A 20,014-nucleotide genomic window follows, 5' to 3' on the forward strand; every position below is an offset into this window, starting at 1 on the left:
CATTAATTTTCTATTGGCTTCAAAAATAATTGACACACAAATTGTTTTTATAGCAGGGTCTCTCCCCAGCCTAGCCTAATCATTCATTCCCCATCTCATCACAGCGTCGCGGGGGGCGAGACGACTTCATCCCCACGGCGATCGCCAACTCCTACACCGGCCCCATCGCCTCCACAACGATCTCCAACTCCTACACCGGCCCCACCGCCTCCACAACGATCTCCAACGTCTCCACGCCGGTCTCCACCAACACCGGCCTCATCGCCTCCACGCCGATCTCCAACACCGCCCCCACCCCCTCCACAGCGACGCACTACAAAGACGTCTAAGGTCCCGGCGGCAAAGAAGACCCCGAGAAAAAGAGTTATTTCTCAAGAAATACTTCCTGAAAAGACTGATGAGCAAATAGCAGCTGAAGAAGACAAAAAAGTAAAAGATTTTTTTATAGATATCAAAAACAAGAGTCAAGCAAAGCTTAAGGAGAAGCCGTACTTTTACATACCACGAGATGTGCTGAGGCAGAAGGTCGATGCTCACAAGAAAAAGATGATTGAACTTCGTAAGCCTTCGCCACTATCAGACTATGACCGCTCCCTCGTGAAGTCACATGATGTAGATAAGAAAAGGAAAAGAGCATCAGGGAAGGATGTCCCATAGCTCAGACAACAGAAGCAACCAATGCAAAATCTTGTTGTTGCTAATGAATATGGTTCCAACATAGAAGTCTATCGACCAGACAACTCTAGAGAAGTGTCGGTTCAAGCCCTTAATGCTTTTTTTAAAGATACTAGTTTAACCTTGGATCAATTGACGGGCAAAGCTCCAATCCAGAACCTGGAAGTTGATACCTGGAAGACTTATAAATATGGCAAAAGTCTGTACAACCCTGCGGCTCTGAATGAATTGGGTACGCAAATGTACTTGCTCAACAAGTGGTACATGCAGGCGTGTGGCAGGGGTGAGCAGTGGATCTTTGTCAGATTTAGAGACCATCATTACTTCCGTGGCGATGACATCTTACATATTAGTTTCGAAGAATTGCATCAACTATTCCACTTGGACGCTCTGGACAAATCAATCATGAGCTCCTTTTGTTTGTAAGTGATTCTTACTTTTATTTAATAAACTCACTTCCATGCGTACGTGTATATAATTATCCTCACATGTAACTTATATTTATATATAGATTCCAGATGTCAGAGCTCCAAAGAATACAAGACACCAGTGTTGGCTTCATTGATCCTTATATCGTATTCAAAACCGATATTATTGTCAAGGACCACTGGGTATCTGAAGCACAGACGAATATCATGAAGTTCTTCGTGAAGCAGCACGACAAGACAACAATACTTTTCCCGTACAACTTTGAGTAAGTGTTAATAATAATGTAGTCTACACATTTTATGTAATATCAATACAACTTATATGCATGTACGTGTGTGTATAAACCAATGCAGGTTTCACTGGATACTCATTGTCATTGAGTTAAACTCAAGTCAGTTAGTAATCTTGGACTCATTGAGAAAAGAGCGAGCACAATACCAAGATATGATAGACATTATCCAGGGGTAATTTCGATCTCTCGCGCACAACTATTATTGAATAGACTTTGCCATAATTTATTAACGATCGTACATTATTGGTCGCACAGGGTTTGGAAAGAGTTTATTCGGCAGCACCGTAAGGATTGCAAGGCACCACTTAATGTAGTTGAAATACCAGTAAGTAGTACTATATATACTTCCCCACATGTTTAATTACTATATCGTACTTCAATTTACGTGTGAGATGCTGAGAATAATCTTCTTCTCGTATAGTGGTGTTTGCGGCAGGAACCAGGTAATAACTTGTGTGGATACTACGTTTGTGAATTTATCACTGCATACATAAGAAGAACTCCTGAAGATGTCCTCAGAGTATGTATATATCATTTTTTATTTATTTTTAAATGAATATATATATTTATATATATGTATATATGTATTAATACTTTTCCTTTTATTTCAAATGCAAGACTGAATGGTTGAAACAAAGGGTCATGCAAAAAGACCATCTGAAAGCAATTCAAGAGTCAATAGCAGGATATCTTCTAGAAAAAGTGCTAAATCCCAACGGCGAGTTCTACTTTGATCTAAGGAACTAATGATGTAAATTAAATGTTTATTGATATCGTTATTCCCGGGACAACAAGATTATGAAAGTGTTGTATATATACATATATATCTATAATATATATAGTTTCATACTTTATTCGAATAATGCTTGAGATGAGAATTAGATGTATTTATATGCGTGCGTGTATTTATATTAGCAGCGTAGAATACGTACATAAAAACATATTATATATTAAACAAATATGTGTAACTGAACTGAAAACAAATTAAACAAAAAAAAAGAAAAAGAAAAGGAACCTTTAGTCCCGGTTGGTAACCCCAACCGGGACTAAAGGGTGAACCTTTAGTCCCGGTTGGGGTTACCAACCGGGACTAAAGGGTGCGCCAGGTTTGCTCGGCTGGAGGGCCTTTAGTCCCGGTTGGTAACACCAACCGGGACTAAAGGTCCCTCTTTAGTCCCGGCTTTATGACCCGGGACCGAAGGTTCCACCTTTAGTCCCGGGATCGTTGTCCTGGCGCGGTAACCGGGACTAAAGGCCGTTACCGCCCGGGACAACAAGTCCATTCTGTAGTAGTGAGAGATAGACACACGCGCACATTCAACAAGCACATTCACCGCACATTCTACCTCTACTAGTATCTAAAAAAACTGAATCGACGGAGCTTGAGATAGGTATAGTCACCACTAGAATCTTAACTTGTTCCTTCTATGAAAAGTATAAATCTTTATCACTATATTTTCTCACATGTTTATTTGAAGATATTGCCCTACAACACCAACGCGCAACGCCTATCCACTCTAGGCTAGAACTATTGCCTTATCTAGGACTTGTTTGAGATTAAACTTTAGTCTTAGGTATCAAACAGGTGGACTAAAAATGAACTATTTTTTTTTAGTTTTTAACCTAATTACCTGTTAGTTCGTTAGCTAGCAAATGTGAACTAATATGGGATAAAAGATGCACATGAGTCTTTGTCTAGAAAACTCGCTTTTAGTTTATATCCAAACAACACTGAACTACTCCCTTCATTCTTTTTTATGTCATATTAGCTTTGTCCTAAATCAAGTATTTTCATCTTTGACCATTAATTTTAGAAAATCATGTAGATTCATAACATGCAAACTATATATTATGAAAATATTTGTCACGGTGAATATAAAATCATAAATCTTATGTTCTCAACAGGTACATTTTTTAAAAAAAATTGATGGTCAAAATTAGAAATGTTTGACTTTGGGCATAGCTAACACGACATGTAAAAAAGAATGGAGAAAGTAAACTTTAGCCCGCTAAACTTTGTTCCACCAAAGCTTTAGTTATAGGTATATAATTCAAACAGGCCCTTATCTACAGTCAGATTTTCATGTGACATTATTAATATATGTTTATCGACGCTCCTAGCGCTCGGACGCCCGGATTCAAGGGCGCGTCTGGACGCACCTCAGGCCCCGTCCGAGTGTCCAGCCCCCATGCATGAAACCACGCCCGCCACCCCATGGAAATGTAGACTCGTTTCGATCCCCGACCAAAAACAACGGAGCACCTAGCGCCTGCCGCCCCACGAAACAGTAGTCTCGTTCCGTCCCGCAGGCGCCGCCAATCCGCCATCTCACCGCGCCGCTGTGCCCACGCTAGGTGCGTCGCTTCCTCACCACGCTCCCATCAGAAGTATTACTTGTTTGCAACATCAAACAAAGCGCAATACGTGATGCAACATCAGAACAAGTCTACTACAACATTAGAACAAAGTGACTGCAATAACAGAACAAAGCTACTACAATACAAGATGCAAGATAAAAAAAACTAATGCAACAAAGAAAAATTACTTGTTATAACACCGTAACAAGGCTACTGCAACAAAAATAGAACAAAAGCGCAAATACGAGAAATCAACATAAGAGAAAAAAGACTAATGCAACAAAGAAAAATTACTTGTTGCAACAGCAAAACAAAGCTACTGCACCAACAAGAAACAAAGCGCAATGCGAGAAAGCAACATCAGAAAAAAGACTAATGCAACAAAGAAAAATTACTTGTTGCAACAACAAAACAACGCTACTGCAACACCAAGAAACAAAGCCCAATGCGAGATGCAACATCAGAAAAAAGACTAATACAACAAAGAAAAATTATTTGTTGCAACAGCAAAACAAGCTTACTGCAACAGAACTCGCCGGAACCCTAGCCACGCTGCATCCCTCAGATCTAGATCCAGAGGAGGAGGAGGAGGAGGAGAAGGAGGGCTCAGATCCAGAGAATGACCTATCTACCTCGCCGGAAGCCGCCGCCGTCGCCTACTCTCCGGTGGCATGGAGGTCGCGGAGCAAGGGAGGGAGGGAGGGATGGAGGGAGCGCGAACAGGCGGGCGCGGCGGCGAGCTGGATGCGAGCGTGCGCGTCCGTCCTGGAGAGTAGTAGCGAGCGCAGCAGCGAGAGCAAACAGCGAGCGGCCGGGGCACGCGAAGGGGAATGGAAATGACAAGGCGTCGGAGGAATCGATGCGGTCTTCTTTCTTCGGTCGGTGGTATCTGCATTGGTCTAATTGGGCCGCAAGCCCATTTGCGAGGCGTCCAGACGGGAGAGATACCCGCACAGTAGCAATATCGTATGTTTATTAGTGTTTGTTCCGTTTCCCAACCCGATGCATACTACTTAATGGACACTGGGTAACCAAAAGACCACGCATGGGAATCACATATAAGTTGTTTTGCAAATACTAATTTGTTTACAAATGCCTTTAAAGGGGCTAGTCAGAGCCCAACCATTGCCAGACCTCGTAAGGCCATTCTTAGTAAAGAGTTTCATGGCATTGTTTCAAAGAGTATAAAATGAATGAAACAACCAGTTTCAATGTGTAGTTTCATTATTTTGTTTCATAGAAATTTGATTTCATGACTCATCAAGTTGGTAGCCAAGCCAAAGGAGTTTCATCTACACGAAATTCACATATTCTCTCTCTTCTTAGGCCAATATCGCTAAGTGGGTTTTCATTCTCATTTAAAGCTATGATATATCAACAAGTTTGCTTAGTTGGCATGATATTTAAGAGGAAAGAGACGAAACCCATCAATCACATTTACCAACATAATGAAATGCATATCCATCCGCCCCTCACCACTCTTTTATCCTTTCATCCTTCAATCCACTGTCCCTCACCTTTTCACGTTCTTGTTTTTAGGTTGGAGCTACAAAACTTTATTGGACTCACAAAAATCTCGTTGAGCTGGCTCGATGGGTCGTTCTAAAAATGGTCCGATTGAACTCATTTTTCTTTCAAAATGAAGAGGAGTTGATTTTGAGTGACTTTTGATTTTGGCTCGGCTTGTTAAGCTCGTTATGAATTTAGGTCTCAAACAACTCCGGCGACCATGATAAATAATATTAAATCAATTTCTAAGAAAGGTAAAAAAAATGCAGTTGGCTCGTGATTCATGCTACTACTCATGTCATAGCCTGGGCGCCTGAGCAAGTTGGTGTCACAACATGCATGCAGGAAAAAATATTTCTGCGGCACCGCCGCACACAGTGCCTGGTGCGACAAGGACCGGATGTTCGACACGTGGAACCAGGCAATTTTCTGTACGCAGATCGGAACCACGCGCTTTCCCGTACGCAGATCACTATTGGAAACCGGAAAAGCCCGAAATACACTCGGTAAAGGCTTTGTGGAGTGCCGCACTCGGTAAAGGCTTTGCCGAGTGCTGCACTCGGCAAAGAGCAGCCAGGAAAGAACCCGTCGGCAAAAATTTCTTTGCCGAGTGCCACATATCGGGCACTCGGTAAAGCCTTTGCCGAGTGTCACGTCAGCACTCGGCAAAAAAAACCGACGTCAACTCTGACGGCCTCTTTGCCGAGTGCCACCTCAGCGGCACTCGGCAAAGAATTTTTTCTTTTTTAAAAAAAAAATTCTTTGTCGAGTGCCATACTCTTGCACTCGGCAAAGAATTTTTTTTCTTTTTTTTTAAAAAATCTTTGCCGAGTGCCATGGCTCTGGCACTCGGCAAAGCTGGGAAATTGGGTCTCTGCTTCCCAGCTTTGCCGAGTGCCATGGTCACGGCACTCGATAAAGCCCTCTTTGCCGAGTGTGGCACTCGACAAAGAGAGGAAAAATGCTATTTTTTTTTGTTTTTTGCTTTACATCAGCGCAAACAAAAAAATCACATATATATCAACACACAGCACAGGATATATCACATACACATCCATATTCCATCACATACACATCCATAACCCATCACATACACATCCACCATCCATAATACATCACATACAAATCCATTGTCCATAATTCATCACATACATTCGCATCATCCATGACAATATCCATCATAATATATATATGTCTCTAGTAGTAGTCCAACATAAGGCTAAGTCTAACACAAGTCCATGCAACATGAAAAGAAACAAATAAATGGTACCTACTGCCAGCCTCCCCACCCGGAGTGTGAACCGCCACCTTAAGGAGGGCCAGTTGTCCACCCGGCCTGTGGAGAAGGGCCACCTTGAGGAGTCGGGTTCGAACCCACCGACTGTTGCTGCATAAAGGAGAAGCGAATTCATGAGTATCTATAGGAGGACCGCACAAGCTAAAGGAATAAACAACCATATATACTCACCGGAGTCCCTACAAGAGGAGGAGGAGCCACAACTGGAGCAAGCAGCGACTGGGGCACGACCACACCTGGCAAGGCCTGAAGGCTCGCCATGAAGCTAAACATGTCCTGCAGCCTCTGCGTCTCGGACGCCCTCTGGGCTTGTACAGCCTCCATCTCCAGCCGATGGGCCTCCGCCTAGGCCGCCTGCTGGGCCTCCAACCTCCGCAAGTAGGCCTGCAACATTCCACCCGCAATGTTTAAACAATGCAAAGGCAAGGTAGATGTGTAAAAGCAATGAACGACGAATAAAACAGTACTAACCTGGAGTTCCGCCATCTGCTGCTATGAGCTCTGCTGCCGAGAGCGTATGGGGAGGGAGGAGCTCGTGCTCCTTGCTCAAATCTCGGCGAGGTTGGGAACAGAGGCGGAGTCGACTGTGTTGTCCGCCATCCAGTACCGGCCGTGCTGCTTCCCTCCTCCCAGCCTCATCAGGAGGTCTGTGTCCAGGGGCTGGGTGGCCGGATCGAAGTCCTCCCCATGGTGCTCGCGGGCCACCGAGGTGTACTCGCTAAGCTTGCTGTGGACGCTCGCGCTGGTGTACGCCTCGGGCCCATCCGCCGGGTTGTAGGTGACTTCCGGGGCCGTCGCCTTGCCCTTGTGTGCCAGGGCGTACGCCATGAACTCGTTGCATTCCTGGCCTTGGTGTGCCTGGGACTACGAGGAAAACACAAAGATGATTACAAGTAATGAGAATTGAGCGTTAGAATAAATAAAGAAAGATGAAAACACAAAGAAGATTACCCGTGTCTGGGCGTACGTGCTAAGGCTCCGGTTGCCTTAGTGGTGTGGCGCCCCACCCATCTGTAGGCGGCAGTCCCGACGGATGTTGTGCTTCTTCGCCCACTCCTCCGAGAGCCACCTGTCCACAATGGCCTCCCAACAGAGGCGGTGCCTGGCACACCAATCAGGACATTGCTGCATGCCATCAAGTTATTGATATGTCAGAAGATGAAATGAAGCCTATCTATTCTTCATGGAAGGAGTCAGTATTAATGTTTCATACTTACCGAGAGGTACTGCTCCTTGGTGAGCGTCCTAGTCCTGGCATCGGCCTTCCTCACCACCTGACCAAGGACGTCGGCGCTGTAGTTGATGATGCACTGGAGTCGCGTCTCGTGGTACAGGTCCGAGAGTCGGGACCTACAGACCTTGTCCTGCACTCGTGCCACCCGGTCCTCAAACCCTTCGTCGCACCTAAAGAAGTCCTGCATACAGACATCATGTATCATTTCATTATTTCAAGAACGGCCAATGAATGCATAGTATTGACCAATTTAGTGCGATGAAGACTCACCCAAAACTCAGCCTTGATCCACGCCGCAACGGTGCTGAACTCGCTGTCCTCGGCGGCGTAGAAGTGGTCCCACGTCCAGGGCAACGAAGTCATCGAGGCATAGGTGACCATGCCAGGGTAGTGCTACCGAATCAGAAGGCCTAGGGTGCCATTGATGTGCCAGCCCGTTCCGAACACAACTTCCCAGTTGCTGCAAGAGTCATTAAGAAGAATTGTTAGTCTCCAGTTCGATTTTCAACATGTCATATGAAATAGTAGTGAAATAATACTTACTTGTCGCCGCTGGGTCGAATCACCGGGCGCTGGTGAAGTGGGATCGGCCGCGCCGGGAGCTACGAGGGCCCGCGCAAGTAGACTCCCGACGAGGTAGAGCCAGAGGCAGTGCTAGTGGAACCCCCTGCTATCGCTATCGCCACCTCCCCATGGTCCGATGAGTCAGAGGAAGTGCCACCCCCTCCTATGTGTAGGCCCACTGCCTGGTCATCCTCGTCCACCGACAGGGTGGCAGCCGGCTACACCCTCGTCCTCGGACGGTTGCAGGGGCGGCCGCTCCTCGTCCTCCTCGTCGGCGGCTCCGGCAAAGGGTCCTCCTCAGCATGGGGTGGTGAACGCTCCCTCATGTAGAGGGAGTTGACCCCTTGACGGGCCTGCCTTCCGCCCGGCATTTTGTCGAGTGCCTGCAATTTCAAAGAGTAAACCAATTAGCATAGTTAAATTACAAGTACTTATAAAGAGATGCAAAATGAACGAAACATAATTGCAATAATAATAATAATAATAATAATATAGTATTACATGAATTAGAAATATTCTTCACGATCGGCAGCGGCTGGATCATAGGTGTCATCATCACTATCAATATTATCGAGTAAATCGGGCCCATCTCCATCATTGTCATCATTGCCATCGCCTAACTGTAATCGCTCAAGCATTTGTAAGTCCTTAGCATTTTGCACCTCTTCTCCGTCGTCCTCATCTCCATCGTCCTAATCAATGTCATTGTCTACTTCCATGCCCATCAGTGAAAACATGTCTATGTCAAACCTCCCTTCTAGCCCCTCTGGTTGATAGAACTCCCGTGTGTTTGGGTCAAAGTTGTAATCCTCATCGTTTGGGACAGGCAGTTTACCGTGCGGCGATACCAACTGCACAAGGTACCAACCGATAAGATTGGGGTCTTTTTGGCACACCCATGGGAGATAATAAACTTGCGTGGCCTGTTGAGCCACAATATAGACATCCTCTCCTTGATAGATAGAATCCTGTTGAATTTCGACTTGTCCAATCTCAGGGGCTATTCTCGTGACATTAGGATCGAACCAATGACATTTGAATATGACTTGATTAGGAGCTTTGCGACACTCAAAATTGAGCTTGTATATTTCTTCTACTATGCCATAGTAGTCGCGCTCATCGGTGCCGGGCGTACGAACTCCGGTATTCGTGGTTTTCTGATTGGGCCGACTCCGCTCGTAGTTTCTTGTGTGAAAGCGATAGCCATTCACATCATAAATGGTGAATGACTTGACCTTGTAGGCGAAGCCTTTGGCGAGCCCTTTCAACTCAGCATCCATTTCCGCATCCTTACGGGCCTGCAAGGTGAGGCCAGATAGATCGTTACATTACTCGCTCGTAGGAGCAAAGTGGGATGTCAAAGATTGAACGAGGTAAATTGGACGGTGCCTTCGTATCGATCCAGGATATGAAATCAGGCACACCATCTTTGAGAAGACTATCTTCTTCTTGAGGGGAAGGAGCCCTATTCCCTCTCCAGTATTTATTCAGAAATTTCCTGAAAAAACAAGAGATAAGGGGGTTCGATAGATGGAGGATAGTGACAAGGGCGTATGTAACAAGCTCATTGAGAACTTACTGCACATAAGGCTTGACTTCGTCAAGGTTCAACAACACATACAGCATGATAGTGCACCACTCATCATGCCGCAAGGTCTTGGTGCCCGACGCGCTTGCCTTTCCGAGTTGCCCTTTGAAAAGGCTGAGGTTCGATGAACTCTCATCCATGTTGTAACGAGGGGGATGATTGTGCACGCTGGGAAGGCCATCCTTATAGTATGCTGTTGTAAAGTTTGACACCTCCTCCAGAATGAATGCCTCTGCCACAGAAGCCTCAATTTTGGCTTTATTTCTACACTTTTTCCAAAGAATCTTTAGACATCTCTCAATTGTATAGCACCAACGGGCCTGCACGCCCCCCCCCATTCGTGCCTCGTACGATAGGTGCAAAATTAGATGCTGCATCGCTAGGAAGAAGCCGGGTGGGAAGATCTTCTCCAACTTGTAGAGCAACACAGGTGCCACTTTCTCCAAGTCATCAATCACGTCCTGAGATAACTCCTTGGTACAAAGCTGGCGGAAGAAATAGCTCAACTCTGCCAGCACGCGCCACACATGTTCAGGGACGTATCCTCGGGTCATCGCAGGAAGGAGCCACTCAATCCATATGTGGTAGTCATGACTCTTCATCCCTAAGACTCGCATAGTGGACAAGTTCACTCCCCTACTCAAATTCGTTGCATGCCCATCAGGGAACATTAACGTCTGGATCCACTGCAGTACTTCCTTCCTTTTGTCCTTTTTCAAGACGAAATCGATCGGAGTCCTTCTCCATTTCTTGCCAGGCACGGGAGGCTTCATCACTTGCTTTGGCCTATCGCACATCGTTGCCAGGTCTAGTCTAGCCTTAACGTTGTCCTTTGACTTATTAGGAATGTCCATGAGTGTTGCAAAAAGCGCCTCGACGATATTCTTTTCTGTGTGCATTATATCAATGTTGTGTGGAAGAAGAAGGTCATTGAAATAGGGGAGCCTTGTCAAGCCTGATTTATGAGTCCACTGGTGTTCCTCACCATATTCAATAAAACCACCTTTCTCTTTATCATCTTTGAGAGCCTTTATCTCAGCATGGACCTCGACATCGGTCATCATCTGAGGTGCAGGGTCGGTGACTTGAACCCCTTTCCTGAAGTTCTTGACGTCTCGTCTGAATGGATGGTCAAGAGGGAGGAATTGACGATGTTGGTCAAACGAAGAAAACTTGCCACACCTCTTCAGCCAAGTGAACCTCACAGCTGTCTTGCATATTGGGCATGGGAACTTCCTGTGAACACACCACGCGCAGAATATGCCATATGCTAGGAAGTCATGCAGGGAGTAGTGGTACCACACATGCATTGTGAAGTTCTTCTTTGTAGCTCGGTCGTATGTTAGTACCCCCTTTTCCCAAGCAAGGATCAATTCATCAATGAGAGGCTCCATGAACAAACCCATCTTGTTCCCCGGGTGTCCAGGAATTATCAGTGACAAGAATACGATCTTGGGTTGAAACATGATGCCGGGGGGGGGGGGGAGATTGAGGGGGATCACGAACATGGGCCAACAAGTGTACAGGGCCACCAGCAATCCATAGGGGTTGAACCCATCTGTTGCCAGCGCTACACGTACATTTCGAGCCTCTTCAGCTTTACCATGATGTATGCCATCGAAATGGGTCCATGCATCACCATCTGATGGGTGTACCATCTTGTCAGCATTGTATCTTTTGCCATGTTTGTGCCATGTCATCTGTTTCGCGGACTCCTTTGTCATGTACAGCCGTTGGATACTCGGTATGACAGGAAGGTACCGTAGGACCTTCGCGGGGATACCAAGCTGTTCCTTCTTGCCATCACTAGTGTCGACCTCCAGATACCTAGAGGATTTGCACTTTGGATAGTGTGTTGCTTTCTCGTGATCTTTCCTAAATAGGATGCAACCATTTGGACAAGCATGGATGTGCTCATACGACATCTTAAGGGCACGAAGAAGTTTCTGTGACTCGTACAAGTTCTTCGGCAGAATGTGACCCTCCGGAAGCAGGGATCCAACAACTACCAACATACCATCGAAGTTGTCTCGACTCATGCTACACTACGACTTGAACGCCATTAGGCGTCCAATGGCATCTAGTTGCGAAACCATTGTCTTTTCGTGAAGGGGCTTCTATGCCGAAGACAACATATCGTAGTACGCCTTTGCGGATTCCTCTGGCTCATCCTCTAATCCTTCACCGAATCGTGCCTCCTGAAAGTCATCCATCCAGTCTGCTACCCCGGCATCTCCATCAAAAGCCTCGAGGCGTGGTCTCACCACCTCCTCTCTAATACGATCGGCTTCACCATGGTGGATCCAGTAGGTATAGTTTGGCGTGAATCCATACTTGCAAAGATCTTCCCCCACGTTCTTCCTATTCTTTCTTACACGGTTGTCACATTTGCTGCAAGGATACGACATCCGACTCGACCCTCTAGCAGCCTCGCCAAATGAATGCTCCAAGAAAGCATTAGTCTTAGTCATCCATTCTGGGGTCATACTTGCGTGGCCCGTGTACATCCAATCACGGTTCTCCATCCTCTGGCATATACATATGTAAGCAAGTAATATAACTAGCAATTGCATCTGCACGGCGTTCCTACCATCTAATAGGTGAGGATAGGTCCTAATCCCACCCGCAGATGCGTAGATGAGGTCAGTTTCAATGCTCCGCTCCTATCTGAGATAGAATTTTGGCAGCACCTCCCTGCTGTTCTCCCGATACACGTCCTGCAAGGGAGAGTGTGTATCTGGAGAACAACAGGGAGGTGATGCCGAAAGTCTGTCTCGGACCAGAGCGAACCATGGAAACTAACCTCATCTATGCATCTGCGGGCTGTCCAAAATACGTGGAGAATCCGAAAGAGATACGGTCGTAGATATGCAAAGATTTGCATACCTCTGACCATATCTCTTTCGAACGGGAGATGCCTAACTGGGCTACGTGACCATATAAAACATGCATGCAAAGGAGGAGGGGGTTATACCTAGGGTGGCGGTGGAGTCAGGCTAGCGGGGCAGTGGCATGTCGGTGCAGTGGCGAGGCGATGCGGTGCAGGCAGACCAGCAGCACTGACAAAGATGATCGGGGTCACCGAGTCGCTCCCACGAGTCCTTCTCCTACATAAAAAGGCAATAGGTTAGAATCCATTGAAAATTTTGGCAGCACCTCCCCTGCACGGGGAGGTTTCCAAAACCTGCAAGAAACGTAGGCGCGATGGCCAACAACCACATATATACCAAACATAGGCACGAAGGCCAACAAACATATATATATACCAAGACAAACCATGTACTTTAGTTCTTTTTCCATGCAGATGAAAGTATCGAAGTAGTACAACAACAAGTACTACTACCACTACAACTACTACTAACACTAACACTACTACTATCACTACTTACTACTAACAATACTACTAACTACTACTACTTACTAACTACTACTAACACTACTAAGTACTACTACTAACTACTACAGGTGTAGGGCATACCTTCACGACGAGAATGGCAACAACGAGGGTCGGCGACGACGGCGGGGACGACCGCAGCGGCATGAGGGTCGACGGGCCTAGGCCGGCACCTTCCTTCTCCTCTCCTTCTCCTTCTCCTCCTCTCTTCTCCCCTCCTCCTCTCTTCTCCCCTTCTCCTCTCTTCTCCCCTACCTCCTCCTCCTCTCTTCTGCAGTGGCGCGGTGGCCGAGGCGGGGAGGCACGGTGGCCGGGGCAGGGAGGCATGGTGGAAATGTCCTAGTTTGTGAGCATCGTACGTGACAACGTGCTCGAAACATTTTCAAATTTTTTCCACGGCATACGCATACGATACGGCGACAACTCGACAAGTTTCATGATTTTCAGAATTCGTTCACATTTTATACAATTAAAAAACCACTCCCACGCAAGTTGGCGGCGTTGCCCCGTGAGCACGTTGATCGAAATTTTGAGATAGTTCCTGGATTTAGCCTAAATGTACACTAAGAAACAAGGATAACATTTTTTGAAGGGAAAATGGTGTTCTTGCCCCTTACACAGATGTGCAATTGTGATTTTGCCCTCGTTTTTCTAACTTTGTGATTTTGCCCTTAACTGTTCACAAGTCAACGCGATTTTTCCCCTTGTCAACGGTAAAAACAGGGGCAAATTCGCGTTGACCAGGGGCAAAATCACGTTGACTTGTGAACAGTTAAGGGCAAAATCACAAAGTTAGAAAAACAAGGGCAAAATCACAATTTCACAACAAAGTAGGGGCAAGAACACAAGAGCCCCTTTTTTGAACGAATGTAATCCATTATTCGATGCACCTGTAGTTCAAACTTACATTTTCTGGAAAAATTCAACAAAACAAAATAAACTATAGAAATATGCCAAAAGGCAATGAAAATGTCCCAAATTTAAACATATTGTTTGTGGTAGTGTACTAAAGCTTCAAAAAAAAATTGGTGGCAAAAAACCAAAAAAATTTTATTTTGCCGAGTGCCAAGTTTTGGCACTCGGCAAAATAAATTCTTTGCTGAGTGCCAAACGGGGGGCACTCAGCAAAGAGGACGCCGCTGGATGCCGTTAAGCCCCTACCAATCTTTGCCGAGTGTCTGCCTTTGCCGAGTGCCAGGCACTCGGCAAATACAGCCTTTGCCGAGTGCTAGGCACTCGGCAAAAGCCTCTTTGCCTTGTGTCATATTTTGCCGAGTGCGGCGCTCAGCAAAGCAGGTCTTTGCCGAGTGCCCAAAATTTGGCACTCGGCAAAGATTTTTGCACACGGCAAATCACGTGTTTCCCATAGTGGATCGTGTCTCTTTGATATTGAGAGTGGACAGGCATGCCGCTCCGCTTGTATACACAGTATCCTCGACAAAAGGCACTCCCACACAGAATCCAGGATTATTTCTATTTTTATTAATTGTCTTGCTACGTACTCCCTCCGGTTTACTCGCTCCGGTTCGCTAAAGCAAGTCGTTTTGAGGTTGTCTTAAGTCAAACATTTTAAACTTTGACTACAAATAACTTCTTTTGGGTTGAGTTTGGGAATATGAAAGTGATGTAAGTAGATTCATCTCGAAATGTAGTTTCATAAAAGTATATATTGACTATATTTTATAAATATTTTATAGCAAAAAGTTGCAGTCAAAGTCGTTTCTTAAAGACCGTGTCGATGTCCAAAATGACTTGTTTTAGAGAACCGGAGATTCACTAGTGTCTTCTGCATACATATATATTTAGTTTATTATTAGTTTCTCTAATAGAATTTCTTGGCAACGAAATAAAAATAATTGGTCGCTTTATGGATCTGGTTGGCTCGTCCTATAGTTAAATGTTTTATGTCTTCGTTCTAAGTTGGCTGCTGAAGTTTAGTGTAATTTTTTTGGGTTGTGTGTGTGGGGTGGGGTTGTGTGTTGGGTTTGGGGTGTTCTCATGTTTCTAGCACTTAATCGTTTTTTAGATAATGGAAAGAAGTATTCGGTTTCGTCCTCTCAAAGAGAAATCAAATGAACTTATTAGAGCATCTCCAAGAGTTTCCAAAACCCATTCGCAATCTAGATTTTTTGAAAAAAAAACTGCTCTCCAAAAACTCACTATCTCAACTCCCAATTTTCCTATACTTGGAAAAATCGATCTCGTCGCACATATATAATACGCGCATGGATCCATCGCGCCAATCCGAAGGTCGAAGGACGTGGAGAAGAATAAGAAGTAGGATAGGGTTCCTGATGCAAATGTATAAAAGAGAAAGAAAGTATTAAAGTGGTTGTGAGCGATTTAGAAATAGTTCATAATTTCTAATATAAAATTACCTTCTATCTTTTAGAAGCGAGATTTTGAAAACTGTTGGAGGAAGCCAACAAATATGCTCCTAACTTTTTTTGGTCACTTGGAAGACTCATTACTTTACTTAGCGATTTTGAAAAACTATTGGATATTCTCTTACAACCCAACACTTGACAATAACTTTTGAGTTAAATGCACCAGCGGAACTCAAACTTGTAAGGGTGTGTTATATAGGTCCATGAACTTTAAAAATACATTTCTTGGCTCTAAACTTGTTAAGTGGTGCACCGTAGGTATATGCTAGCCACGTGAGTATTGACTTACATATGCTCCCAAGTGCTCCTACTATATGTCACAGAACCGACCAATTTATAAGAGCACAAGTACAATGGCAGCCCGCAAGCGGTCGCACTGTCATGCTTGAGCCCATATAAACCCGGTAGTCTGTCGAGTACCACGATGGGTCTCGATAAACGATCCACAAACAACCAAGATCGTACATGATTCAACATACATGTCACATATTACATAAAGTTCGCAGATACATTTCCATCATCAGAGTATGAAAATAAAGTTATTACAAACCAAGTTTGATAGATAATAGCGGAAGCAAATTAAGTTTGAAAGTAGCATTTTCCAACATAGTTTAGTACAGTGCCTACATACGATCACAATCCACAAAAGCATATAGAAGGATTAATAAAGAAGCCTGCCCAAGGCTTACACCTCATCCATAGCGGGATAGAAGCAACTCTTGCAATAACCATGATATACTATGCCATCTGCAATAATAGGAAATAAAACCCTGAGTACGAGAAGGTACTCAGCTAGACTTACCCATCATAAACCAAAAATGAATTGACTCCAAGGATTATGCAAGGCTATATAAGTGGTTGTAGCTTGACAACATTTTGCGTAAAAAGCGATTAACTTAGTTATACAATTATGACCCCGTTATCATGTTCATCATGACTATCCATCTCTAAATTAGCAACTATTCTGTGCCAAACATGTGGTAAATCATTTTAAGAGCATATAATAGTAACCATAGCAGGTATAGTAATTCCATGTTCATCTGAACCATCATATTCCATAATACAATTACTACGAGTTTGGAGCTAGCCAAGTTTCTCACTATCCGGGAGAGACGGCGATTCGAATCGATTTCAACCAGTTGGGAATTTATTCCTAACACAAACCCGGATCTACCAGCCACGGTAGCCTTAGGTCACCTTTGGTAAAACTCAAGTACACATTTCGCGGGTTCGCCCAGCGCCGCACAATCAGGGACACCAAATGCCAGGACATTTAGGGCCAGCCTGCCCTTGGGCTCAGTCTGGCTCCCCGCACATCCTTACTACCATCCAGAGTGTGCACTCTTACAGAGCGGGGCCCGGCCTGAGTTGAGCTACTTGGCTTCGTGGTCAGAATGAGTTATCCGACCAGCTAAGTGATAGGCATGCGTTCAATCTTGTCAAAAGGTCCAACAACGGTACGGTCCTTAATTGGCACAGACGAAATCACATGAGTTAACCTACCATAGACTCCGCTCGGCCTTGATTTATATTACCCCATGGTTCTTTTCCATGATAGCAAAAATATAGTCAACCGTGCTTCGGTATCCACCTATATCTCGCAGGTGACAGGAAATCACCCGACTTCTACCGGTCTAAGCATGGCTAAGCTTATATTCGATCCTGGACCTACATAGGGTTAAAGGTATATTTCTGGACAATGAAAATATATGCATCGAGGGGTTCCAATCAACTCTTATAACCTAATGCATCAATCATAAAGGACTCGAGTAATATTTTATAAAATACTGGGAGACTTAGAATGCTCCGGGGCTTGCCTTTCAGAAAGGAAGTGGGGCGGTGGTCAGGGCACTCTGGAAGCTCTTCTGGGGTCTGCTCCTCTTCTTCGGGAGCTGCGGCTTGAGGAATCTCCTGCTGGTCCCCTTCTTCTCCTTCGTTGAACTCCAGCAACGTTATCTCCTCTGTCGATCCTAGATGCATGAGTATGGCATGAGATATTGCGAATGCATACATGTTGACAAGTATAGTATGATGATACATGATGAATGCATTCATGTAAGTATTCTTAATAGCATGGTATTAATGTAATAACAAGTGTATCACATTTTACTAAGTATGTGCATATCTCTTCCTGATTACTTAATCAAACACTTCAACAATTCATTTACTATACCACAAACAGCAGCTACTTGTTTTACTCACAACTGAAGTTCTACTTATCCAAATGTTGTGATCTTGGACTTTCTGGAAATATTATAAAATTGTCTACAACTCTTATTTAATCACCAAAAGCTAATTCGCAATCTATCTTAACCAAAACAGACAATTAATCCAGTGCTGTCCAGAAATTCTAGAGAGCGAGCATTTTGGAATACTAACTTTAAACAGCTATAACTCCTAAACCCTTTGGCCTATTGTCCAGAAATTTTGACACAAGATGATATATGAAGAAGTCACCTACAACTTTGTTATTAACCATTTTTACAGCAAACATCATTCTTGCTATGCTACATACCAAACCACAGAATCTGTCCGAAAACGCTTCTCACCCGAATTATAAAGCAACGATATTTCTATTGCATATAAACATTCCAAATTTGACCTCACCACTCATACCAACAGTACAAGGACATCAAATACACTCAAGAAAACATAATGACCATGACCAAACTATTTATTTAAATGCCTTTATCAATTTACTAAGATAGTTAGGTTAAATAATAAACATATACCAAATGTACATCATAAATTCTTAGAAATTTACAGTGGCTTACTATTGCTACCAATAGACTACTGTAAAGTTTTTATGCCATTTTACCAAGTAAAACATCCTATGCAAAAATGACAAGGTATAAAGGATTAAAATAACATAAATAGGAAACCCTTGTGAAAAGTGTCAAGCAACAGATTTTATATTTTTCTTAGCATCCATAAAATACTAGGACAACCTCTAATAAATTTTATGAGCATTGGATTCATAGATAATTTATAACAATTCACACAAGGATCACCTAATTATAAAAGGAAAATCTATAACTCAAAAACTATTCATGCACTGACCCTCAAATTTTTACCAGAGCTTATAATTATCAAGAAAAGCTCACCATATAAATTTCATAATTTTTGGAGCACAGGAACTCTAGATATAAAATAAACAAGTTTGCATGCATTTAAAAACACATTTCAAGTTTCAATTTAATTCTTCTAGAAACCCTACTACAATTGCTAATATTATATTTTTCCTAAATACTACACTTCACCAAGATCCTAACAAAATTTGAACCACCAAATTTGGATCTACCAAGCTCCAGATATAGATTTTACAAAACAGCACGAAATCTGGAATTAATTGAGCTATCCTACAACTCTACAGTCACTGACAGACGGGACCCGCTGGTCAGTCGACCCCACATGTCAGCGAGACAATAGGGCAGCGGCGCTGGATTGACGCGGCTCGGCCAAAGTTCGTCGCCGGTGAGCTCGCCGGCGGAACGAAGTGCACTGACGTGTCCTACAGACCAAGGCGCGTCAGGTGACCAAGGTGGTGAAGGTGTGCGTGCACAGGAGAGTGCTCGCCGTCGGCCATGGTGGCACGGTGGCGTGGTGCTACGGTGCGTCGGCCCTGGAAGGCCACGGCGAAGCTCAGCAAGAGGCGCATAAGAACCATGGTGACTACACGGATCTATTATGACTACCTAGGTGACGCGAGGTGCTCCAACATGCTCCGGCCACGTGCGCGGTGGCACGGAGGTGAGAGCGCGGTGGCGCGGGTTGCCGTGTTCCATGCCGGCGAGGCGACCAAACACAGTAACCTCATGCAACTAGCTAGCATGAACCCTAACCAAGCCCTAACACAAGTAAACAAGGCAAAAGCTTGAGCAAGCAGTGCAGCGGCGAGCTTGCCGTAGAGGCGGCCATGGCAGCTAAGATTTCTAGTGAGAGGGAACTGGCGAATACGCCCTCACCGAAGCGCTTCTACCGCTACAATTATGTCAAGGCGGTGGAGGTGGATGTGGCGCAGCTATGGGCGAGATGGAGGCAATGGCGGTGCGGCGGAGCGCACGCGAGGCGACGGTGGAGGTGGTGCTGTGCTTGGAGGCGTTGCTTGGTTCCACGGCGAGAGCAAGGGAGTGCACTGGAGAGTGAGAGAGCGGGTGGGAGTGAGTGGAAATGGAGCACGAGGCATGCAGATGTTAGCTGCCAGCGCGCGGTGTCGAGAGCCAGGCATCAGCCGATGGCGGCGGCCATGCTCTGTCCATGGTCGGCCATGACAGAGCGCGGCACGGC

General features: G+C 44.8%; 1 long non-coding RNA gene across 1 annotated transcript; it reads left to right on the forward strand.

Annotated features, from left to right (window-relative positions):
• The first annotated feature begins 1,676 nt into the window (after positions 1-1,676).
• On the forward strand, positions 1,677-2,195 carry LOC136497668 (uncharacterized). Its single transcript, XR_010769376.1, has 3 exons — positions 1,677-1,721; positions 1,818-1,916; positions 2,015-2,195. It is a non-coding gene; the product is annotated as an uncharacterized lncRNA (long non-coding RNA).
• The last annotated feature ends 17,819 nt before the right edge of the window (positions 2,196-20,014 follow it).

The sequence above is a fragment of the Miscanthus floridulus genome, chromosome 1 (genome assembly GCF_019320115.1).
Source record: "Miscanthus floridulus cultivar M001 chromosome 1, ASM1932011v1, whole genome shotgun sequence".
Classification (NCBI taxonomy): domain Eukaryota; kingdom Viridiplantae; phylum Streptophyta; class Magnoliopsida; order Poales; family Poaceae; genus Miscanthus; species Miscanthus floridulus.